This window comes from Notamacropus eugenii, chromosome 5 (genome assembly GCF_028372415.1).
Source record: "Notamacropus eugenii isolate mMacEug1 chromosome 5, mMacEug1.pri_v2, whole genome shotgun sequence".
NCBI classification, from domain to species: Eukaryota; Metazoa; Chordata; class Mammalia; order Diprotodontia; family Macropodidae; genus Notamacropus; species Notamacropus eugenii.
This window is the reverse complement of record NC_092876.1, coordinates 563,822-589,655: the sequence shown is the minus strand read 5'-3', so window position 1 is coordinate 589,655 and position 25,834 is coordinate 563,822. Positions and strand designations below refer to the sequence as shown.

The 25,834-nt window shown below is 42.7% G+C and overlaps 1 long non-coding RNA gene and 1 pseudogene across 1 annotated transcript; both read left to right on the top strand.

Annotated features, from left to right (window-relative positions):
• The first annotated feature begins 272 nt into the window (after positions 1–272).
• Positions 273–1,189, top strand: LOC140504137 (vomeronasal type-1 receptor 1-like; annotated as a pseudogene).
• Positions 1,190–2,276: 1,087 nt separating this feature from the next.
• LOC140508123 (uncharacterized) lies at positions 2,277–25,812 on the top strand. The gene is made up of 6 exons (XR_011968305.1): positions 2,277–2,536; positions 5,131–5,223; positions 5,718–5,798; positions 10,198–10,336; positions 12,995–13,041; positions 25,745–25,812. It is a non-coding gene; the product is annotated as an uncharacterized lncRNA (long non-coding RNA).
• The last annotated feature ends 22 nt before the right edge of the window (positions 25,813–25,834 follow it).

Here is a 25,834-nt window from a genome sequence, read left to right as displayed (position 1 = left end):
CATATGATCATTATGAAATTATAATCATAAGGATAATTATTTGAATATTTGACTAATTACAACTCCCCATACCTAACGTCAATCCATTGTTGACAGACCTTAAGGGGCAAGCATCATTGTAAGAATTTCTGTACGAAGGACTGAAAGAAATATCATCAGTATTTTCTTCCTCTTGGATTTCAAAGGCAGCATTAAAAAGTACCATCAGTTTCTGTTTTCTTGTAGGTCTATCTGACTCTCGTGGACATTCTTCTCCTCCAAAGGCAAAAGGCATGATTGTGAGTATTTTCTTCTTTTCCCAAACAGGAATTGGAGTTACAGGGAATTCCTTTCTTATCAGTGTCTTCATCATCATGTTTCTCAGTAGACAGAGGCCTAGACCCACAGACACGAATCTCACACAGCTTGCTTTGGCTAAGTGGTGCTTCTATCAAAGGGTGTCCCTCAGAAAATGGTAGCCATTGCAATGAAGAATTCCCTGGATATCACTGGCTGTAAAATTCCCCTCTACCCTCCCAGAGTTGTTCAATGCCTTTCTATCCCCTTGACCTGCCTCTTGAGTGGCTTTCAGGACAGCATTATCAGCCCGAACAACTCAAGTTCAACAGATCTTAAAGCCAAAGTCCCAAAGTACATCCTTCCCACCAGTCTCCTATGGACTTTCCAGCTACTTCTAAATGCCTTTTTTCTATGGGAATTATGGATCCCAAGCTCATCAGGAACATCACTGAGAAACAGCATTATGGATACTGTTCGCATTTAGTTCCTTCTGGATTTTGTGCTTCCCCGTGTGCTCTCATTCTCTCAGTTCCTGATGCTGTGATTAAGGGATTCATGGTCTTTGCCAGAGGCTACTTGGTGTTTCTGCTGTACAGGCACCACAAGCATATAGAGCCAATTCACGTTACCTGCATCTCTGCTTGAGTCGCCCCTGAGACCAGGGTCACCAAAACTATCCTTCTACTGGGGAGCATTTTTGTCTCCTCTTATTCCCTTGATTGTGTCTTGGCAGCTTCTCTGTAATTTATGAAGTCCCCACCCTGGCTGGTGCACACTTCTGCATTCATGACTTCTCTTTTCTCCAACTATTCGTGCTTGCTTGTTGATTAGCAGTGACTCACAAGTTCCCTAGTGCTGCTTTACTCTTTAAGGGAAGAGAAGCTCCAATTTCAATGGTAACAACATGTAAATATACTCTGTCACAGGTGACCCATGGAAGGTTCCCGTCAGGTGGAAGGAATTGTGATAAGAGATAAAGATGAACAGTAGAAAGAATTCTGCTATCCAGCCTCAGCTAGCCCAAGCATCCCTAGAGAGATCCCTCTGCAGAAATATGTGAATAGTGAAGTCACCAAAAGGCCAGCTTGAGAGCAAATGGCAAAGTATAGAGTACAATCCATTACGCTTTTGAGTGGTACCAGAATTCCCTACATTATCTCCACAGGGTCTCCATTCTCTTCCTGAACTACAGAAGACAGGCTTTAGGGAATTCTGGATGGATACTGGTCCATGTGCACAACCCTAGAGGTCAGCCCAATCCTTGGCTTGCTGGGTAGCAGGCTGGGAACTAGCTGGCTGGCTGCTTAGCTGACTCCTGAGTGGAGAGAGAAGACTTGGGGGACTTCAAAGAGGATCCAGGATAGCACTCCAGAAAACAGAACCTGAAGTCAGCAGAGACTCGAAAATTCTAGTCTAAGAGAGTAGCATTGGGCATTCAGAGAAAAGTCCAGAGAGGGCAGTAGTTGCCTGAGTGAAGCTATAGGAGAAATATCTTGGGCACATCAGTCTAAATAAAACCTGAAGCCGGTGATGTAAGCCAGTGTTGGTAAGGGGAAGACCAAGCTGGAGAATGCCGAAGGGATAAATGGAGTTGGGAACAATCAGGCTACCAGGGGGCAGAAAATAGTCTAACCTTGACAAGTGTGTACGAATTAGAGATGAATGAGGGACAGGGGTGGGGGTATGCGGATGTGTGTGTGGCAACAGCAGCAGGGGTCTTCTCGGAAAGTGTGAAGGTCCCTTGAGGACAAGCAGTGGTCATAAGCAAAAGAAACTTTATAAGAGAGAGAACTGGGGGATGGGTGGTGGTGGAGGAGACCAATAAGGAGACAGAGAGAGTGAGAGAGGCAGAGAGACTTTGAGAGACAGATAGAGAATATGTCAATAGCTGGGAGTGAAATACACAGCCATCCAGAGTGAATGAGAGACACTCCACCCTAAAGAAAACAGAATGTAGAATGCATGATTGTGCTGCTTCAGGAAGACATAATGGAAAGCTAGAGGGATCCTCTACCATGCTGGAGCAGATTCTCTTTTGCCTCAGCTGCAGTCAAAAAGACCAGTCGTGACCAAATGGCTCACCATCCAAATTCCTGAAGGAAAAAGGTAGAGGAGGAAAGAACATGAAAGCAGCGAATTGGGAACTGAACAAACATGAGGAAACAAAACCTCAAGAAATGGTGGGGAAATGAAGCAGCCCACCAGGCACCTCCAGAGAAGGACCTTAGGGGAGCCAAATGGAGGTGGAAGAAGCAAGGTATTTTTTTTTAAAACACCTTCTCTCCCCTCCATGCTGCGCCTGCAGGTGTTTGGTTGTTCTTGTTTCTTATGTTTTCTCTTTTACTTGTTTTGGGCGGGGGATTCTTGGTTACACATATGGAACTTTCATCAAATTCCTTATTGTCTTCAGAGAGAACAAAGGGAAGTTTGGTTTGAGGGAAAGAGAGAATGGAGCTGACGCTTCAAACAAATTACAAAATTTTCTCTTCTACGCAAGAGGTAAAATATAATGGGAGATAAATAATCCTTGTGGTGGAGGAAAAACGAAAAGTGGAGGAGGAGAAAGGAGATTTAGGGGGTCAAATGCTGTCCCTTTTGCCATCCTCTCTCTGCCCTTTCCAGAATGCAGAGAATAGGATACCCACTCTCCTTGGAAGGTCAGGCAAAACACATTTCCACCTTAGAAATGTTGCTTCAAAAAAACATCTTCTTTGTTAAACTATCCCTTCTTGTTCTTTGTCCATTTATCTATAGAATAATGTCTCCTACTCTTAGAAATTTCACAAAGTTCTGTTTATATTTTACATATGAGATTGCTGATCAACTGTTTATAAAATTTATGTTTCTCCATTTTCTGCTTTCCTTCTCTTGGCCACACTTATTATTTACAAAATCTTTTTAAAGTTCCTTCCATGAAAATTATACACTTTACACATAGCTTTGTTCTCTATCTCCTCTTTCTTCCTAAATTATTCACCTACCCATAACTCTGAGAGGTCATATCTTCTGTGTTCTAACTTTCTTCTATAATTTCCCTCTGTATCTAGTCTACATTTCCAGTGTGGTACACCGTCTAAGATCTCGGTCTCTACCAAGTTGCTGCCATACCACTTTCCAGTTTTCCCAACAACTATTTTAACTAAATAATGAATTCCTCTCCCCAAATCTTGGATCTTTACCCTTGTCCAATACAAACTTATGGTGTTGACTTGCTTCTGTCAGTTGTATATCGTCTCAATTCCATTGATCTGCCTTTCTATTTCTGAGCCAGAACCAGATAGTTTTGACAATTGCTGCCTTAGTAAACAGCTTCAGATGTGACACTGTTCAATCTCTATCCCTCACGTTTTATTCATTATTTCCTTTCATGTTCTTGACTTTTACAATTTCCAAGTGAATTTTGTAATGTTTTTCTCATTTACATTCTTATTTTTACTCACTATTTATTTCCCTTTTCAGCTGACTTTGTGGGGTTAAATTATCTTCTCCCCTTACCCTTGTATTCCTAATTTTAGGATGACGGTGGAAGAAGAAGCTCTCAAAGAATGGCCACAATGATTTTCAGTAAAGCATGAGACCAGTAGAGAAAGGAAGGAGAGGGTGACATGGTTAGCTTGCTACTGAAGTGAGCAGGAAAGGGTGAGGGTTAGAAAGTTGGAGTAGGATCATCTTGCTTCAGTAAGAGACCAGTTAACATTTTTAGCTGGCATAAATTTGTAGTGAGACAAGTGCCATGAATCTCTCCATTTCCATTCAGCAGCATGTGAGTAAAACTTAAGTAGGTGAATGGCAGGAGTCGTCCAAGGTTGGTATGTGGCAACATGTGATGGATGATAAGTGAGCAGGGGATTCAAGTGCAGAGGATAGGGCACAATTGATTGAGTCAAGATTGAGAAAGGAGGAGAGTGTAGCCATAGGAGAGGCTCTGACCTGAGATAATCCTGCTGGAAGGTGGGATGAGAGGTAACTGTGGGGATGAAGAGAAGGCTTAGTAATACACACACACACACACACACACACACACACACATGCATAGGGTGAGAAGGAAAGTAAAGGAAATTCATCATCTTGATCATGGAAATGAAAAGCTCATAGGTGATGGCAAGAACAAGGTTATGGCCATGTTTGTGTTGTAGCTGAGAGGGAGTAGAAGAGTAGTTCATGGGATCTGTGTAAATTGAGGAATTTTAAATTTAGGACCTTTGAAGGAGTATCATTATATTGATGAACTAGAGAAAGATTGTAACCCAGGCAATGACCTTGTGAGAAAAAAGGGGGAACGTTTTAGGTGTCAGTATATAAGATCTATGAGAATCTAGGCTGGGAGATAATGGTATGCTAGGATTACTCAGCAGCTGGGAAAAGGAGAGCTATAGGATCCTCTGTCCAATGACTTGAGGGAGACGACTAAGAGATCTGTGACCACAGAATGCCTTCATTTTCCTCTTTCAAATGTTAGGAGTGTTCAGTAGAATAAATGGTCCTTTGTGAAACAGGATTAAGAGAAGCAATATTATATACATTGTATACAATGAAGAAATGCTGATGATATTTCCAATAAGATCTCATGTAAAACAAGGATGACCAAACCTGTTCCCAAAAAGACACAGGAGAAGTCACTTTCCCTTCTTTGCCAAGGTAGGGAATGATCAATATGATCAATGATTATACATGCAGTGTCAAACTTTTTGAATGTGTTTGATTTCCTAATTTTTTTTCCTTTTTTTATTGCTTGTTATGTGGATTTGCTCTCTGTAAAAGGAAGTTGAAAGGGGAAGGTATTTGGGGAAAAGACTAATGGGAAAATACATAAAAACCAAATGGATAAGATTTTATTTTAAACTTTTATAGCCAAAAAGAAGAACTTGAATTTTAGCCTAGAAACACTGAAGGCTCCAAGGATGGTGCTGTCTACCTTACCTTACTGATGAAGAAAGCTGACAAGTGAGAAATATCCCTTGAATTTTCCAATCACAATTTCTAGGTGACTTCCGGGGACAGCACTTTCAATTTAGTGGTGGGGAGATGAAAGCCAGATTGTAGGAGGTTGAGGCTATGGAGGGATTAGAGGGTGAAGGAATGGAGGCAGTGAATACTGACTAACTTTTTCACATAGTTAACAGTGAGTGAATCGGTTTTCTTTTGGGATAAGGGAGACCTGAGCATGTTTATTGGTGATAAAGAAGGAGCCAGGATAGATGGAAACATTGAAGAAGAGTGTTATTGGGATATGAGGAAGGAAATGGGAGGTCATCAGTGGAGTTAGGTTTTTGGGGAGTTGCAAGGGAAAAAGACAAAAGGACCAAAGGAGGCAGGTTTTCTTTGCAAGGGAGTCAAGTGACATAATATTTTTATACTAGAACAAAGGTGGGGATAAAGAAGAATGTTGAATATTTTTTCAACTTCATTCTTCTTTTACCTGATACTGACGATCTCAGGACATATATCCAGCTCAAGACATTGGCACAGAACAACTCTTGAGAAGAAGCCAAGTTTAATTTCTTGTTAGCTGGAACAAGGTAAACTAATACAAGCAGCATTGTTGAGAACACCTTTCTTCAAATCCTTAGAGAAGCTGATTTATTTCCTGATGATGGAATTTATTTTAATTATTTTAATTTCTTCTTGTATGACAGTGATAACATGCATTTCTATTTGATCAGAAGGTGCATTTCCCACTACTGATATTATAGCTCAGGAAGATTGCAACTGGGAGTAACTGGGAGAGGGGATGGGACTGTTTGTGCTGTTTTGAGAGGAGAGGGGGGACCCTAGACTTTCATTGTATACTAGATACTTTATCACTTAAATGAGCCAGGTGTGGGCTGGACTTCAGTCACTGTGCCCTTCATTCCTGATTTCTCTTCAACTGTCCCGAGACAGAGAGAGACACAGAGAGAAAGAGACAGAGAGAGAGAGAGAGAGAGAGAGAGAGAGAGAGAGAGAGAGAGAGAGAGAGAGAGAGAGAGAGAGAGAGAGAGAGAAATAGAGAGAGCTGGAAAGAAAGTGAGTTAGGCTTAGGTGGAGGAACTAAATTAATAATTTAAGCTTCTCTTAGTGACCAGGATGTGCTCAGCAACCAATGAAGTGCTTATGGATGCTCAGCAATCAGTTTATTGGTACTGAACACACAGATGGAAGTAATGTGAAATTTCAAATAATCTAACTGGGGGGAGGGGAGAAGGTGTCCATCTCTGTGTTCAGGTTGGAATGGCAATCAGCATCCATTTGGAGGCATCAAGAAAACTTCTAAAGACTTGCAGAATTTGGGAACCCTCAGTTTCAAATTCAGGTCTTTTGATCTCATGTAAATGACTATGAAGGAGAAAAGGCAGAGGAAGGAAACTAAACCTAAGGGGTGAGATCAATGTCTTTCCCAACTGGTCACATTCTTGGTCATATTCCTGCCTGCTTTATGTGTGTCTGGTCAGGCTTAGTGGCACAGACCTGTAATCTCTACTACAGAAGAGACTTGGGTTGGTGCATTGTTTGAGCTTGGGACAGTGGAGTTAAGGCAGGTCAACCTTCCACACTGAACATGGCATCTGGTCTTGTAGGGAAGAGCAACCTCTCCCAGATTGGAAAGAGAGCAAGGCAAGAGCTGTGACAGTTAGCACTAGCTCTGGGCCTGGAAATGACCACTGTATTTTCAGCCTGGGTAAGAGTGGGAGACTCTGACTCAAATGGACAGAAATGGAGAGATATACAGATAGATAAATGACAGATGAAGACACAGAGATATGTAGGTCAGTATCTATGTACATATATCACCTATATTTATTTCTCTATCTTATATATACATATGTGTGTGTATGTGTGTGTGTGTGTGTGTGTGTCTGTGTCTTTTTCTACACTGACATATACATCTATCTGGTCAACAAGCTGTGGTTCCTTAAATCAAGCTTGCCTCATGTCTTGGCATAGTCTGTGCTAAGTGAATCTCTGTTTTGCTGGCAGCTATGCCTTGCAAGGTTGGAGGAGCAGAGATTTAGAGTTGGTCAAACCTTCCCATTTATCAAGGGAAGAAACTAAGTGCTGCAGAGTTGGAAGTGGTTATAGCTAGTAAGCAGTCCAGCTGGGATTCAAACCCAGGTTTTCTCTGCATTACCCTCTACCCCAGCCAATAATCTAAATAATACAAATAACCCTAACTATTAGAACAAGGGCATGAGGATAAGAAATATGTCCCTCAGGAACTCAGTGATCATCAGGGAAGTCCCGGTGAATATCATTTATGTGAACTCACTTGACTCCAGGAAAACTTGTGGGCAATTTTCAATTGCTGGGGAATGGAAGCTCAATTCCATGTGGATAGTCTCAGGCGGGTAAAGGTGGGAACTTCTAAATCTTAGAGTTCTCAAGAGGCCCCCCAGGAAACGACTGGGAATCGAGGTGAACCGAGCTATCTCGTGTATTTCCGCCTCTTCCCGTGAGAAACGTGATGGGAGAGAGCTCTCCCCGCCCTTGAGATTGTCCCGGATCTGGGCACACCTATTGTTATCTAAGAGCACGGTATTCAGGTGGAAACTATGCGGCTGGAGAGCTTAATTAGGATCAGGAAAGCCTGAAAGCGCTCTTAGGCGGGAGGGGCGCGGAGTGGACAGGGCAGAAGGCTCCGCTTTTCCTCTCTCTGCTCTCCCCTCCCCCTCTCTCCCCACTTACACTTCTACTTCCAATCTCTTATTGTAAGATCTTTGCCTCCTTGGGAGATTCTTCGCTCCCTCCTAAGGAAGAATTCCCCTGCACTTGTAACCAGAACCCTGAATAAAGCTCAACCCTTGTTCGACTCTGATAGGTCTCTTCTCTCATATGAGTATCCGGTTTGGCCAGCCAAAGACCTGCGAGAGGTAAGGTAAGACTCGGGTAGCCCACAGGCCTCTAGGCCTGGCATTCAATATCAATAATTTCTTCTCATACCCACCTAGTTCCCAGCTGGGAACCTTTAAATTAAACTCAGGCCCAGGTAGTTTGACATTCACCATTCTAACTGACAGAGGCAAAGAAAAGCAAAGGGAAGAGTAAAGCACGTCATCAGAACAGAAGAAAATAAATCAGAAGTCACCATGACTTTCGAGCCTAAATGGGTCATCCTCCTTCTTACTGAGTGGTTTGGGAAGTGAGATCCTACAAATTCAGAGCCCCTGGAGGAGACACATATTTCAAAAGATTTAATTTTACAAATTTTTGAAATCAATTTGTTTTCAATTTTCAAACATCACTTCCATAACTTTTAAATTTTCTCCCCTTCCCTCCACCCTCCCTGAGAAATCATGCAACCTTATATGAGTTCTACACATCCATTCCTGTTAGACACATTTTCCTATTAGTCATGTTGCATAGAAGAATGAAAACGAATAGGAGAAACCATGAGAAAAACCAATGGAAAACACAACACAAGAGAAAATAGTCCACATGCTTCTGTGTTCCCATTCCAGTTATTGCTCTGGATGTGGTTGGCATTTTGCCTCAAGAGTCATCTGGGAATGCTTTAGGTCCTTACAGTGCTGTGAAGGACTAAGTCTATCAGACAGTCCTCACACATTGTGGCTGTTATCGGGTATGATGTTCTCTTGGTTCTGCTCATTTCACTCAGCATCAGTTCATAGAAGTCTTTCCAGGTTTTTTCTGAAGTTTGCCTGTTCATCATTTCTTATAGCAAAATAGTATTCCATTACATTCATATACCACAAATTGTTCAGCCACTCCCCAATTAATAGGCATTCCCTCAATTTCTAGTTTTTGTCCACCACGAAAAGAGCTGCTATAAATACTTTTGTATGTGTGGAGGACACGCATTTTTAAAGTTCTTCTGAAACAGAATTGAAGGGCAAAACTTTCAGCCAAATGGGGCTTCTGTCTCCATGCTGTCAGTCTCTGCTTCTAAACCACAGTTTTTCTCCTTGATCTTTGAAGTCTCACGGACAGTGAGGCACCTCTGGGGTACCTGGACACTACCCAGGGGATCTTAAGTGCCACATGAACATGAAACACAGCAGAAATTCCCTTTGCCTCCAACATTTGTACAAGTCTCTTCCCTCAATCCTGAGCACAACTTAAGTGCACAAAGCCTTCATGGCATGCAGCTTACTGGGAGCATAGCACCGGTTAGACCTCAAATGCAAAATTCTGCTACCATAGCAAATTGACTTGAATACGATGGTGATGGTTCTGTGTGTGTCTGTTATGGTTCCTCTTGTGCATCATGGAGGCAGTTTGGAGAGAGAGGTTGTAGGATTTAAGGAGGCTGAGAAAACAGGAGACCAACAGAAAGTCAGGGACCAAAAGAATACAGGACCAGGAAAACAATGTGTCTAACAACCGTGGAAAGACCATCAACTTTGAAAACTCTGAAAAATCCTGTAGGAGTCGTGATAAAACCTACCAACCTCTGGGCAGAGCAGGGATGTCCTCAGGATGCAGACTGAGACAGATGTGTGTATGATTGTGCATGTACAGATGTGACCGAGGTGACAATTTATTTTGCTTGACCACACAAATTGGTGGCAGCTTGTTTTTCTTCTTGCTTGTTGGTTCCCTGGTGGGGAGAATGAGGTGTAAGGGAGACAAAATAGATGCCTGTTCATTGTGAAAATTAGTTCCTTTAAGTAGCGTGATGCAAGGGATATAATGTCTTCAGGAGAAAGTTCAGTTTCAGTTAGTATAAGCCGATAGAAAGAACGAAAGAGGAAACTATCTAGGATGATATGTAACAGCAGCTTCAATAGCTTCTTCCCCAAAGAATACAGGAATTGTTACTGTATGTTTAAGAGGCAACGGAATCTTAGAGTGATAGGTTAACTTCTCATTCTAGGGGAAATCTGAGAGAAGATTGAAAGCTTGTCATGCAGAAGAAACTGTTAATGTGATGGCTGAAGAAAGGAATAAGTAAAAGAACTAAAGGAAGTTCTTTCCTGACAGGATTGGGTTTATTGCTTTTCTTGCAAGGACATATGAAGAAAATTCTAGAGAAGGGCCTTCATTTGATGTACTGAGAGAAGAGAATGGTGGGACTGTCTTTGCGGAATTGAGAAGTCAGCAGCTGTAATGATGCTGAAAGGTGACTTCACCTTTGTTTTTTTCATAGATGATTATATTATAAATAATTATTTATGCTTTTCTTTCATTTTTGTTACACAATTAATAAATAGAATAGTCAATAACCTTGTGCTCATTTAAATTTAGGGAGGCACAAAGATTGAAAGTTTCTAGGTTTTATGGGTATAAGGGCTAATTGTTTAATTGATCAGAGAAATGTTGCAACTGGTCATTAATAGCAGAACATCTATTTTCACTGGAATTTGGGATAAGAATGAATAAGGAAAATATCTTGGAATTCATGTGGTAGAACTTGCTCATTTCGCATGTGAACAAACAGAGGCTCAGAGAGGTAAAATAAGCTGGAGGTCACTTTATGGCTGTCTCCATAGAGATTCAAACCACCAAAGTAGGGTCTAGGTTATCTTCTCATGGCCAAAGTAGGACTACCTAACCTCTAGGAACTGCCTAATTCCACCCTAGATGAGAGATGCCAAGAGGTGTTTGGGTCTGTAGATGCTACAGAGAGAGGCAACATGCTATCACCACTCCAGCCCACCAAGTGGAGGTTTGGTTGGAGAGGATCTGGATCAGACACCAGAGGTAGAGAGGATTCCTCTCAGATGCAAAGCAGCTTCTCAGTGCTGAAGATACATATCCCCACACCCCTTTTGATCTAATGGCTGCCAAAGAAGGAAACAGGCTGTGCCTTTGACACACGTTCTTATTCCAAATGACCAAAGTCAGCAGGCCCAGGCAATGAACATGTCTTCTGGATACAGTGACAGCCCGTGGCTTCTCCTCTCACTTGGGATTCAGGGGTTAGGGAACTTCTTTTCCTGTTGAAAGTGGAACAAGCAGTGCTTTTGCTTTGCTTTTTTTTTTCTTTTTTTTCTTTTTTTTATTTAACTTTTAACATTTATTTTCACAAAGTTTTGGGTTACAAATTTTCTTCCCTTTTATCCCCTCCCCCCCCAAACCCAAGCATTCTAATTGCCCCTGTGACCAATCTGCTCTCTCTTTTATCCTCCCTCTCTACCCTTGTCTCCATCTTCTCTTTTGTCCTGTAGGGCCAGATAGCTTTCTTTACCCCTTAACCTGTATTTCTTATTTCCTAGTGGTAAGAACATTACAGTTGATCCTAACACTTTGCGTTCCAACTTTTTTAGCTCCCTCCCTCTCCACCCCTTCCCTTTGGAGGACAAGCAATTCAATATAGGCCAAATCTGTGTAGTTTTGCAAATGATTTCCATACTAGTTGTGTTGTATAGGACTAGCTATATTTCCCTCCATCCTATCCTGTCCCCCATTACTTCTATTCTCTTATGATCTTTTCCCTCCCCATGAGTGTGGACCTCGGATTGCATTCTCCTCCCCATGCCCTCCCCTCTATTGCTTTTGCTTTTCTAGCAAGCTTTGAGTCCAAGAAGGAGACAAGTGTTCAGAGTGTGCGGAGGTCTGGTATGAAGGCTCTTGGGGCACAGTGTGGGATGACTCCTGGGATCTGGCTGATGCTGAAGAGGCCTGTTCAACAACTGGGCTATGGCCCAGTCATGGGTGCTCCAGGGGAGGCTGCATTTGGCTGAGGAATTGAACCCATCTGACTGAATAATATTCACTGCAAAGGGAGTGAGTCCTCTCTTTGGCACTGTGCTGCTGATCCCTGGGGCAGAGAAGACTGTGGACACAAAGAGGATGCTGGTGTGAGGTGCTCAGCTGAGGGTCGGAGAACCTGGGCTGAGGCTAGGAACCTAGTCATTTGGTACCATGTCATGATGGCTTCGGGTGGTGGGGAGAGAAGCAGGTAGAACGAATGAAAGACCTAGATTGCTGCTGGGATCTGTGATCATCTTGGCACACACTGACTCTGAGCCTATTTTCTTCATCCCTCTCATGTGGAAATTTCTACACCAGAACTAAAAAGGGCACTTGATGGAGAGAGATGAGGAGACTCTGATATGTGCAGAAAGAGAAATTTGGGGAGATTACAGTAGGAATGAATCAGGCAGGAAGTAGCCTAGAACCTTGTCTCCTGTCCCCAGAATACAACTCTCTTCCTCCTTCCTCCTACAGGTGTTCCCATAAGTAGAGAATCTCAGGAATCCTCAGGTACAACTTTCCCATCCCTGGATTCACTGTGATGGAGTTAACAGGAAGGAGGGCACTCCAATAACTTCCATGGGGACAGCTCAGTTAAAAGAAAACCAGGCCCTCCTCTGTGCGACTCCCCCCTGCCCCACACACATACACATCAGGGAATCGGGAAACATCCTCCAGAAAGAAATCCCTCATGAACTGACCCCAAGGAACCGATCCTCAGTGTCTGAGCAACTTCAGTTCTTCCATGACCTTTCGATAAGGAGGAGCACAGGACCACTCTATTCCCCACTGCTAGGCTATTGGTGCTTTCCTTGAAATAGTCCTGTTTCCAAAGCCTCACCTGTGCTTGGACGCTATTGAGGGACCCAGTGATTTGAGAGATATGGAACTTAGGTATCAGTAGACTACAATTATAAAATAATCAGCCAACAAGTGCATTTGGAATTCCCACAAGGAGCCCAATGTCTTTATCTGGATATACTGACTGGCATTTAGCTCACTGGACATCATAGCAGGATCAGGGACAGAGGGCCCATGGCATTTCAGTAGGAAACCAAGTCACTGTGCAATTCTTTCACAGGTCACAAAACCTTCTAGCTGTTCTGGATCCTTGGGGTCATCCTGATAGTAAGTACTGTTCCTGCTTGTTCTCTTCCTGTGGTCCAGGGCTAGAAGATGGATTTAGTAAGTTAGAGGTGGGAAGCCCATTAGCCTGTGGCTGAGGAGGCCCAAGAGCAGTGGCTTCTCTAGGACAGGACGTTCACCTTCAGATAGCCAGGGCCTGAGTGTCGAACCTTAGTCTTGGGGTTAAAGAGTTTGCAAGGTGGTGAAACCTAGTAGGACAGAGAGAATTGGCCTCTTTAGGGAATCCCTACATCAGAAGTAAAAGGAAGGGCACCTGATGGAGCCAATGTATCAGCTCAGTCATTTCAGCATACCTTACTGACAGGGTTCAGCATGAAACATAACCTACTGGCATCACTTGGGCTTCCTAAGGGAAGCTCGTGAAGGACAGATGGTCAAGGGAGGCCTGACATACAAGAGGAGAAGGACATAGGACACAAGTGGAAGTCTTGTCATAAACAAATGAGGAATTCTAAGGATGTATTCCATTTGGGAAGGGAAACCGTAAAGTAGACAGTCCATGCTGAAAATGAAGAGATACCCAAAGAGTTGTGAATACATGTAAATCTGAGAGAAAGGGAGCCTCTAAATTCAATGAGAGGGGCATTGGTCCATCTGGGGAAGTACTAATGAGGAAGCCAAGAGATGAGATGTCAAAATGTGAAGCCATCAACCTGAGAACTCTATCTTCTTATGCTTTTCCCAAGTAGGGAATCTTCTTCAGGAAGTTGTTTTCAAGAAGATGCATGTTCACCAGAAGGAAGATGAGAATTTGTAATTTGGCCTTCCTTCAAGGAACCATTCAGAGTAACCTGACAAGCAGAAGGACCCTCTCGTCCCGTGCAATAGTGATATTACAGGGAAAGGAGAGTGGGAGATGGTCTTGAATGTTGTCGAGATTTTTTTATAAGGCAAACTCCTCAGCTAAGAGTAAAGGGGCAGGAGCCACCCCATGTATTCAGCCACCCTAGTCTGTGAGGTTCAAGGACCTTTTGTTCAGTTTGCAGGAACTCCCATGACGAGACTGGCCTCTAAATATCTGATAAAGAATAGATCATATCCACAGGAAGGAGTAATTTCTTGAAAAGACGTGCTGGAAAGGACTCAGTCCCAAGAACAGTCATCCTGCGGTTGGCCCACAGTCCATCTGGCCCCATATTCTAACTGGATGAAGCTCCAAAGACCTGGCAGGAAGTCACAGAATTAAACTGTCTTTGCTCCTTCTAATAACTGCTCTTTATAAGATCATAATATCAGAGATTTAGAGCTTAAAGCGATCTTAAAGGCCCTCAGATTCAACCCCTGAATATTACAAATGAAGACACTGAGGCACAGATAGCTTAAGTGACTTTCCCACAGTAACACAGCCTGTAGGTATCTAGATTGAGATTTGAACCCTGGTCTTTTTACTGCAAGCACAGGGGCCTATCCCCTGTACTATACTGAACCACTTGTATAGTGCCTTGAGGTTCACAAAGTTCATTCACATATCACATGACAGTATCGACAAAGCACTCTGTCCATCTTCAAATGTTAGAGAAATGTCAGTTATCTCATCCCTTCTTAACCTTTCCCTGGTTCCTCCTGGCTCCTGCCCCTTTACTCTTAGCTGAGGAGTTTGCCTTATAAAAAAATCTTGACAACATTCAAGACCATCTCCCACCTTTCTTCCCCTGTAATATCACTATTGCATATGAAAAGAGGGTCCTTCTGCTTGTCAGGTTACTCTGAATGGTTCCTTGAAGGAAGGCCAAATTACAAGTTTTCACTGTTTCTCATATTTCTTTTTGTTGACAATTTTGTAACTTTTAGTTAGTATTTTATTTTCCCTAGTGATATGCAAAAACAATCTCTAACATTTGTTCTCTAAAATTTTTGAGCTTTAAATTTTCTCCTGCCCTCCCTACCCTCCCTACCTCATTGAGAAGGCCAGCCATCTGATAGGGGAAATGCATATTCAGTCAGGCAGAACCTACTTCCATGTCAGTCATGTTGTAAAGGAAAACACAGACAAAAAGTCCCAAGAAAAATACAGGAAGTAAATAAAAGGCATGCTTTGGTCTGAATTCTGACTCATCAGTTCTTTCTCTGGAGGTGAAGGGCATTTTTCGTCCTAAGTCCTTCAGAACTCGGTGGATCAGTGTAGACAGCTAAGACACTCACAGGTGTTCATTATGAAGTATTGCCGTTATTGTATACAGTGTTTTGCTGTTCCTGTTAATTTCACTTTGCATCAGTTCGCAGTTTCTGAGAACATCCTGCTCATCAGTTCTTACAACACAATAGGATTCCATCACAATTATAAACAACAACTTGTTCAGCCATTCCCCAATTGATGGTCATCCCTCCAATTTCCAATTCTTTGCCACCACCAAACATCTGTTATAAATATTTTTGTACAGATAGGTCCTTTTCTGTTTTGTTTTATTTTCATCTGTTTCGGATACAGACCTAGTAGTGGTATTGCTGGATCAAAGCTTCTTGACTTAGCTCTCTGCTTAAGTGAGGCTCTGCTTCTGACTGGAGTGGGCACTGTTCCAAGCTTCAGGTTTCAGCTCTTGTGTGGACCTGTAAGTTTCTGGTTCTTATAAGGTGGTATGATCTAAGGAGAGGTGTGTTTACTACTTTCCTGGCTGTTGCTCTTGTCTTTCAGTGATGACAAGCACTCTTCTGCTCTGGAACTATGACCGTGGTCCCATCTCCCTTGTGCTCACAAGCTCTGGTGTGCCAGTGCTCCTCCCTGCCCTGGAACTGAGAACCAGTACTGCAACCTAGACTCAAATATGAGCAATGCAACAGAGTCCTGTGCCCAGTGTTAACAACGGGACCCCTGTAATCTCCTTCTGACCAGGTGTTTCATCCCTTATCATCTGTAGGTTGAGAGGTCTGGAAACCACCAGTTCCACTACTGACTCAGTTACCACAAAGGCCCGCTGTTGGGCTGTTGGGGTGTGCCTTGTACTGGACCATGTTCCATTCTCACCCTGCTATAGTGGACCTTCTCTGCCAACCTTCCAAGTTGTCTTATTCTGGAAGATTGTTTCACCTCATCCTTTTGTGCCATTCCAGAATTTGTTTTGAAGCCTCATTAAAAATTGTTCAGAGGATTTTGGGGGAGGGCTCAGGTGAGTCCCACCTTTTCTCCACCCTCCCGTTTTTCATATTTCTTACGAAAATTGGAAAGAGCTGAATTTTGAGCTAAGGAAAATTTAAATTCTCCAAACAAATAGCATAGACATTCCTGTACTCATGACATCTAAAAAGAGAAATCCTTCTCAGAATTAAGCAGTAAGCAAAGCTTGTGAGGGGAGTTCCTCACATCCCTTTTTCTCTGTGTCTCTCCTACACACGGGTAATTGTTTTCTTCTTTATTCACTTACCACCATACCTGGAACCCGGAGACCTCATGTTTCCCACGTATCTTGCCTACTGCTTCCACTCTGTAATTTGACTTTCTGAGCAGGACTGCATGTTCTGGAATTGACCTGAGTATCCTTGAGTCTGCTCTAAGGAGACTACACAGCCAACTGGGCCAGCTAGTTCAAGATAAGATTGGAGTGAAGGAAATGAAGATGTCATTTTGTATAGAGATCTTTGGGGAATTCATCTAATGGAGCCACTGATGATAAAGCTGCCAAGCATCTTTTCAGGTCTTTGGAGAAACTTTTGATTAGCGACACCTCTCTGAAATCTGACTCCTAGCTCTCCTAGTCCCAAAATTGAGCGCTCTTGCGTTCCCTTTTGTCTACAGGATTACAGCCTCTTTAGATTTTTTTCCCCAGTTGTTCAAAGACTCACTCACTCTAAAGGGAGGAAAGGAGGCTTTCCATCATTTTCATTAAACACTTTAATCCTTTCAGAAACTTCTAATGGCTTAAGTTGTGCCTCAAGATCTGCTTCTGAAGTTCCTCAAGAGCCACTTTCTATTTCCTGGATTAACAGAAGGGATGTGTTGGCATCCCCAGAGGAGAGGAACAGGAACTGAAATTCTACAAGTGTGTGGGCAGCAATTGTGCACGTTCTAGAGGTAGTTTTAGGATTTGGGTTGAAAGGCACAGAATGCCTCTGTGATCAGGAGAAAGCATGGGGGCTTAGGGGGAAGAGAACTGCTCTAGTGAAGGGATTGAGAAGAATCCTGAGATTTTCTGCCTGGGCATTGGGAAGCCCATGTCAGGGCTGAGTCTGGCCTGGAGACACTACATAGAAAGGGTTTTGTATCCAGACTATTCTTCCCTAGTCCACGTCTGTGGAGAAACAGTTAGTCATATTTCTCCTTTTCTAGTACTACCCAGAAGAGCTGGAGAGGCACAGTCATAGTTGGAAATCATGAGGTTTTGTCCTTTCCTACATATATTTAAAAAGAAAACATGGGTGTCATAATGCAGGCTGGAGCTCCACAATTTGAGTTACCCATGATATGGGATCATCATATGCATTTCTTCTTTTGAAAATACAACATTTGCTCCTCTTACCTTTTAGGAAAGAATTCTTCATCTTCTTCACTTTCAACCTGTCAGTACATTGTTGTAAGGCACTCCTGCTGAGGAAGTGCCCTCTACCAGTGCAACTGGCCCGTGTTCTGCAATTTCTAGTATTATCTCCGACACCAAAAGCTTAAATGACTTTTCTATAGTCATGGAGCCACTAGGTGCTAGTGTTAGGACTTGAACCCACTCTAACCATTACATCACTACATTAGGGTTAGGGTCATTTCTAGGGCTAGACATAGAATGACCTACTTGTGTCTATTAGAATCGAAGATTCTTGAGAATAGGGACAGTTTGTGCCTTTTCTATATGTAGCCCCAGTGCCTGGAGCATAGCAGATGCTTAATAACTATTTATTCATTCAGTGTATTGTCTGTCTTGGAAATCTATTTATAGGGATGTTTATGTGAAAATTTATTTCGAATGACAGTTTTTCTTTTCAGTATAATTACATTCATTTTGTTCATGTAAGAGATTTTAAATTTTTATTTGAAGTTTTATATTTTGTGTTTTGCAGCCTTCTTTACTCCCTGCAATAATAATAATAAAAAAAAACCTCTCCCTGAAACCACAGTTGACAAGTGTGGTTCCTCTTCCACTCCAGTCTATTTTTGTTGTGGTGGTTGTGGTTGTGGTTTGGAGCCTCTATATTTCATGAGGTGGAGCTAGGGGGAACAGTGGATAGAGCTCATGATGCTTTTTAGCTGTGTGACCCTGGGCAAGTCATTTAACCCTGTTTGGCTCAGTTTCCTCATTGTAAGATGAGCTGGAGAAGAACATGACAAACTAGTTGAGTATCATTGCCAAGAGAACCCCAAACGGGATCCCAAAGAGTTGGACATGACTGAAATGACTGAACAACAACATATTTTATAAACTCCAGTAATAAAAGAGTATTATCTCCAGGATGAAATATAAAATCCTTTTTCATTTAAAACTCTTGAGAACTTGGACTATTTCAAACTTTCCAGTCTTCTTACACTTTACACTTACCCTAAAGGGCTTTGCAAACTTTAAAATGCTCTATAAAAGCTAGCTGCTGTTATCATTACTTATGATGATGATGATGTGGTGATCAAAACCCTCCATATGCCCAATAGGACCGATAATCCTGGCCCTTTTCTAGCCCTAACATCTTAATCTGGTAATATATTCCCCTTATTCTTTTTAGGTCAACTTCGACAATCCCTTGAAAGAGATATCGTCTTTTGAATAGAAGTGGGAGAAAACTGTCCCTTGGATAAGCCCCATTGTGATGTGGAGCTCAGTTTCCCTGAGTACTTAAAACAACAGCTAAGTTTAGAGGGAAGCAGTGACTGCTGACTCCAGTGTGTGGTTAGCACGTTCTTCCTTGGAAATGAAATAAAGAAAAGGATATTGCTCGTCCTGTTCTTCTTCCAAGACCCTTTGATGGCTTGGATGTACTTTATTCCCAAGAGAGCTGAATCTAATGAAGGGCAAATTTATCTATTTCTGGGTTGTGCCTTGTTACTTTTTTAATTGTCCAAAAGGACACAGTTTGTCTTCACAAGACAACCAAGTCTGTGATTGTGGCGCTGCAGGAATTATAATGAAGAGATTCATTGAATCAAGTCATATTGCAGGGAATACATGACTTTGGAGGAAGAAAGTCAGATGTTTTAATGGGATAAAAATGGTTTTTAGGGAAAGGACAAAGTGAAATGTAACAGAATGTCCAGACTTTCATGGATCAATCCCTGCCCAGATTTGGGACACTGAACATGTTTATGACTATCTGTATAACATATATTTGTATATACATATATACATATAAGGATAATCATTTAATATAAATTTTGAACTTTAATAAGGACCCAAACCTGAACTAATCTATCAGACTGCTTTGCTTTAAAAGTGTCCTTTTCTGTGTCAGCAACTTCAAAGAAGTGTTTATGACAGGATGCCTGCAACCAGAGTGGTGGGATTTTTTCGTATCTTGTGTCACAGAGACATATGCTATATAGAGGAAATTCACACATCCTGGAATCATAAATTCCAACTGACACGACTTTAATTGTCTTGTCTCACTAAATTTACAACTTGTTCAACTAAAATAGTTCCTTTCTCATGGTAAAGTGTATTTTAAATTTCAACTCTGGGTCCGTGATCACGTAATCCTTAATTTTAAGGGAATACACTGTATACCTTTAGCCTGTTCCCTTTTCTTAGCCAAACTTTCAGGTCGACAACGCATACACACACATACATACATACATACATACATATATACATACATACATATATATATGCATATACATATTTGAACTCATTCACATTGCTTCATGTCATCAATTCATAGTCATTCCATATAGCTCTCATACTTGACACATTTTTGACCTACAGATAAACAGGTAAATTTTTTAGGACAAGTATAAATTCCTCAGCAATGTGGGAACTCCTAGGATAGGTCATGAAGCTATATCGTAGCTATGTGCTCTCCTGGTGTTGGCAACATGACCTGGCTACCTCTCTTTGTCTTTCTGTTCTTTCCCCCACACAAATGCCTAATTTTTGTCAAGGTGGAAAAAATGACTCTGAATTCAGGTGTTTACTTGTTGTAAGACCTTGAACATTAAGTGTGAATCCTATGTTAAATGGTGGGAATCCAATCCTTAGACATTTTATACCATCCACTGGAGAGGATATCATATATAATGCTCTTGCTTAGTCTCCCTCAATACAACTACTACCCTCACAGTGCGTCAGAACAGTTGGAAGTTTCTCAGTCCAAGGAATGAAACCAAATTCCCCAGAAAGGTAAGTCTGGGTCAGGAATTAAGGGAGATTAAGGAGGATCAGTTGACATTCTTGAACTGGGGCATCTCAGTAAGAGCTAGATTTTGAGTTTTAGGGAGCCCTTGTCAACTTCTTGCAATGCAGAAAATCAAGGAAGTAGGAAATTGTCATAGAAACCAGCAAAAGTCTCTCTAAATAATTGTAGATCCTCTCAAATTCTCTAGAACAAGACATATGAAGCTTCCTATCCTAAAGGGTCTACTTTTTCTGAAGAAATATTTGCTTTCTTGATTTAACTAGACAGTAGATCCAAAATACACAAGTTGACAGTTAAAAAAAGGGAGAAATATTTAGCTTCTGCTAAAGTTTTCCCAGCCAAAGTGCAAACAGGATGGCACTATATCAGGCCTAGAACCTTACAAGGGACATGGGAGACATTTCCACTGAATGGAAGGTATTTCAATGTTTCTTCCCGTCATTAACTCTGTGGACAATGTTACACAGTCAAGTGCCCTAAGTGTAGACCAGGGTAGAGGACAGAGACAGGTTTGAGAGGCAGAGTTTTCCATTTAAATATGGAAAGATCCAATTACTTAGCCTTCTGATCTTAGACACCTAAGGAAGGAGCATAGGAGAGAAAGACTATCAGTATGGTAGTTGAATTTGATGCCATGTTCATCCTCATTGAAAGTCTCTGACAACATGGCTGAAAACATTATGCTAAAAAGCATGGGAGCAAGCACACAGCCCTGTTTCACTCCATTGGTGACTGGGAAGGCACAGGAGCATTATCCATTATCCAGAACGCGGGCAAACATGCCATCATGAAATTGACATACAACATTTATGAAAGTCTCTGGGAAACAAAATTTTGACATGTTTTTCTGTAAGTCCTCATGAGTAACAGTGTCAAAGGCCTTGGTCAGATCTACAGATGTTGTGTACAGACCTCTGTTCTGCTCCTGGCATTTGTCCTGGAGTTGTCAGGCAGTAAACACCATATCAACTGTTCTTTGGCCCTTTCTGAAGCCACAGAGGTTATCAGGTATATGACCTTTTTCCAATTGAAGGATCAGCCTATTAAGGAAGACTCTAGGAAGAATTTTGCCAACAATGACTAAGAGAGAGCTCTCCCTGTGATTGTCGTAATACAATCTATTCCCTTTACCTTTATAGATATGGACAATGGAGGCATCCTTGAACTCCTGGGGGATAACCTCCTCTTGTCATATAACCTGGGAAATTTCAGTCAGCTTTTGTATGAGTAATGGACCCCCTACCTTGTAAATCACAGCTGGACTGAAATCAGCACCAGGTGCTTTGCCACATGAAAGGAGCCTAATGGCCTTGAAAACCTCTTTTTCAATGTGAATTTCAGCTACTGAGGGATTGTCTTCAACCTGAGATAAATGGTCAATGGCCTCTGCATTGATTGGTGATGGTCTGTTGAGAACACCATGGAAGTGTTCAGCCCATCTCTCTAGGATCGTGTCCTTATCACTAATCAATGTGGCTCCATCAGCACTGATGCACCCACAGGTTTTTGGTCCATAAATACCTCCCAGGGAATCATAAAAATGCTTTGGGTTGTTACTATCAGCATAAAACTGAATTTCATCTGACTTCTTACTGAGCCATGAATCCTGCACCTTTGTAAGCTTCATTTGTGCTCTGTTTTTGATGGAATTAAATACTGCCTTCTTAGAGGTGGTTGAACTATCCTGCTGGTAAATCTTGTGGAGTTCTCATTGTTCATTTAGCAGTTTCTGAATTTCCCCATCATTTTCATCAAGCCAGTCATGGTGTTTGTGAGTGTTCTGACCCAGATGAGCAAATGCAGTGCTGAACACGAAATCTCTGAAAGCTGCCCATTCATTTTTTGCTCCACTGTTGCCAACTGTTTGTTGGCTCAACTTTCCCTCCAAGTTAGCAACAAACTTACTTCTCACACTTAGAGAAGAGCTTTAATTTGACATCAATTCTTCTGGTAGTCATTTTGCCTTGGGGGCAGGACTTTTGATGAATGCAAATATTTAGCTTGGAAAGGATAAGTCTGTGATCAGTCCAGCACTCTGCACCACACATTGCCTTTGTCACTTTTACATCTTCTATGTCTCTTCTTATAATCACACAGTCTATTAGATGCCAATGTTTGCTGCGAGGATGCATCCATGAAGTTTTATTGCGTTTAGCTAAACAGAAGACAGTGTTGGTGATGAGAAGGTCATGTGATGCAGGATTCTTCAGCAGGAAATGACCATTGCTGTTGCTCTTTCCAACCCCATTCCTCCCTAGGACTCTCTGCCAAGTCTGGTAGTCTGAACCTACTCTAGCATTAAAGTCGCCCAAAATTATGTTAGTCCTCTTTTGGCATATTGGTGATAAGGGCCTGTAGGTCTTCATAAAATTTTTCTTTGACTTCATTAGGGTTTGTCATGGTGAGAGCATAGGCACTGATGATGGTGACATGGCATTTTCCTATGAGTGGAAGTCACTTTGTCATAAGCCTATCATTCACTCCTTTTGGCAGGCATACCAGCTTGTTGATTAGATTAATTTTGATTGTAAAACCCAGTCCAGCTTCATAGCACTCCGCTTCACTGCACCCACTCCAGAAAAATGTGTATCCAGCTCCAACTTCAGTAAGCTGGCCTTCATTTGCCAATCTTGTTTTACTCAGAGCTGCTATTTGGATGTGATACCTGTTGAGTTCTCTTACAATGAAAGCAGTTCTTCTCTCAGGTCTCCTGGATTTTGTGTTGTCTCCTAGTTTGCACATTCCACTTGCTGATTGATGGTGAGTAGAATGATCTTTGCAGAAGTTTTCGTACATTTTTTTTGTGTTTGTACTGCATAGTGGGATTCCTCTCCTGCCACCATAATCAGGCCAGGGTGGGGTAAGCAGGCAATGTTTAGGGCACCTTTTCTAGCCCCCTTCCTCACATGAGGAGGTGAGCAATGTGATCCTTAAAGGGCTTCCCAGACAGGGGGCTGCTGAGTCCCACTGCTGCTTCCAGTGACAAACGACCCTATGGCTTGGGCCGCCTGTGTACAGGGTTGCGACTATAGCTCCCAGTGTATCCACACCTGCTCCTTCATCACTTGCCTGTCACCACAGGACATTGGCATAATAGTGAAATAGTGTGGGTGATGTTTTTTGATTTGTGCGTAAATTGAATTTAAGTGAGGCAGAGTTGCATGTATTCGTCAGCTTCACTATCCTCCAGAGTCATCATAGTCCAATGGCAGCACAGAGACAAGATGGCTAGCAATGTCTCAGGATGCAGTGGATGACTTTGGCGTCGTCAGTATCTAACCAAGGTCTAAGCGCTCCACACCACCTGCTTCATCTACCTTTATGGCTGTTGGAACAAATTGTTTTCATCCATTCATTCCACCAGAGGAAGTCTTCACATGCTTGGGGTAGACACCCCCAACTCAACAATGGCTTGAGACCACTTTGTTACCCTCTACCTGGTTTGGCCTGTCTGTTGAAATGGTTTACTGGGGTGTTGCTGCTGTGCATGCTGCAGCTTCTTAGAGCCAAAGGTGAGAGTTAGGTGGAACAGGTGGACAACAAAGGTGGAACAAGCCCTGAAAGAGGTTCAGCAGCCATCGCACCAAAGGTACTTGTCCTCCCTGAACACACCCTACATCCCAATATCTGGGTCCAAGTTGTGCTTCAGGCTGTGTGATCATGGCTAAGTCACTAGACCTCTCTGTGACTCAAACAATTCTCTTGGATAATGATACAGCACTGATACAGATAATTGCAGAAATGCAATGGAGGTGATTTTCAATCAATTAATAAAGATTTCCTAGGTGCCTACCATGTTTCAGGAACTGAGCTGCACCCTGGGCATGCAGGAAGAGGCAGAGGTCAGTCTTGCTCCCAAGAAGCTCTCAATCTAATGGGAGAAACAACATGCAAACAAATACATACAAAGCAAGTTACATACAGGATAGATAGGAAATAATTCAGGGGAAGGGACTAGAATTAAAACCAGATCTCCCACTCATGCAGTCACAGCTCCGTATCTTCCATAACTCCATCCTCAAAATTATTTAACACTTTCCTTCAGTAGTGTAAAGCCACTGTGGAAGCTAACTCCTCCTCCTCTTGCCTATTTCATTTATCTTAAGTAGACCTTGGGTTACTTTATATTAGGAATTAGAAATCTGATCAGCTTATTATAAGCCTCAAATTTGGTAGTTACAGAAATGTTGATACCCTGGACAATCATGTTATGTAAAAAAAAAAAAAAACCGGGACAATTGTTCGTGTTTTTTAAACTTTTGCGTGTGTTTGGATGTTGGCGTTTTTCATTTCCAATTCCATGAGCACTTTGTGTAGGCTAGGGAAGGAAGGAAGGAAAGAAGGAAAGAAAGAAGGAAAGAAAGAAGGAAGGAAGAGCTGAAAGATGTCTGACCCAATTTGGATGGAAAGCGGTTTGAGAGGGTAACTGTGTTTCTAAAGGAGTGGGGCAAAAAACTGTGCACCTGCACCCTGGAATCTCTTCCCAGGAGGACCATGGGATACTTCCAGTGCCTCCACCAACCCGTAGCCTTTGCAGCTTTCAGTCCTCTCACTATTCCAGATAAAGCTGAGCATTTGCTGGAAGACAGAGAGCGACCAGGGCAGGCGAGGGAGAGGTTTCTGGTTTCTCCCAGCCCGAGAAAGAGGTGAATTGTTAGGAAGGGCTGGCAGGGGTGCGTGGGGGTTGTGTTTGCCCAGCGGCTCTTACCTATTCCAAAGGGACCTGCAAAACTGCCGCCCCATCGGGTCTTCCTTGTTCTGTAGCACTTCCCCATGTAATGGTTCCTATCTGGGTGCCGGTGCCTCAAAGCCACGGGGTGGGGTGTTAGAGGACTGCACGGCAGCCGAGACCCTCTTCCTATCCTGCCACAGTCCCACGATCAGGAAGCAGTTAGGGTGCGCTAAGAGGGTCTGACCTCACTTAGCTGGGCTGGCTTTGGAGCTGAGGAGGCGGGGCTGCCAAGTCTAGTTTAGATGCTGTGGGTGTGGCTCTTAAAGGATGTGGGGAGTAGACACCTGGAGTCCTGTTCCTCGGATTGCGGGGCCGGCTGAGCGGTGGCAGGGCTTGCCCCTCCAAGGGCCTCGGCCTCTCGGAATCCCCTGACAGCTCCCCTGAGTCTGAAATCTGTGTGTGTGTGGGGGGGAGGGTGGGGGTGGGATAGGACGAAGACTTGAGGAGTCCGTAGAAGTGGAGCGTGGAACTGTACGTGGCTCAGAAAAATCGTAGAAGGGGACCCGGTTTGAGTTATCAGCTGTTGGGCGGCTGAACCACCTCCAGTCTTCGGGACCCCACACGTGGTGGCAGGCCCAGAGAAGAAAAATCTGAGTCGCAGGAGTGCCACCGACACCCTAGCCCCTGCAGGCGCTCTCAGGGACCTCTCTGACATCTTCTCACCACGCCTTCTTTTTTCTTTATCCTACTAAGGAGAACAGTTCACCTTCCGTTCAGGGGGAAAGCAACTAGCAGCTGAGGGTCTTGGAACTCTTCCAGCTACAGGGAACTGAGCTCAACTAA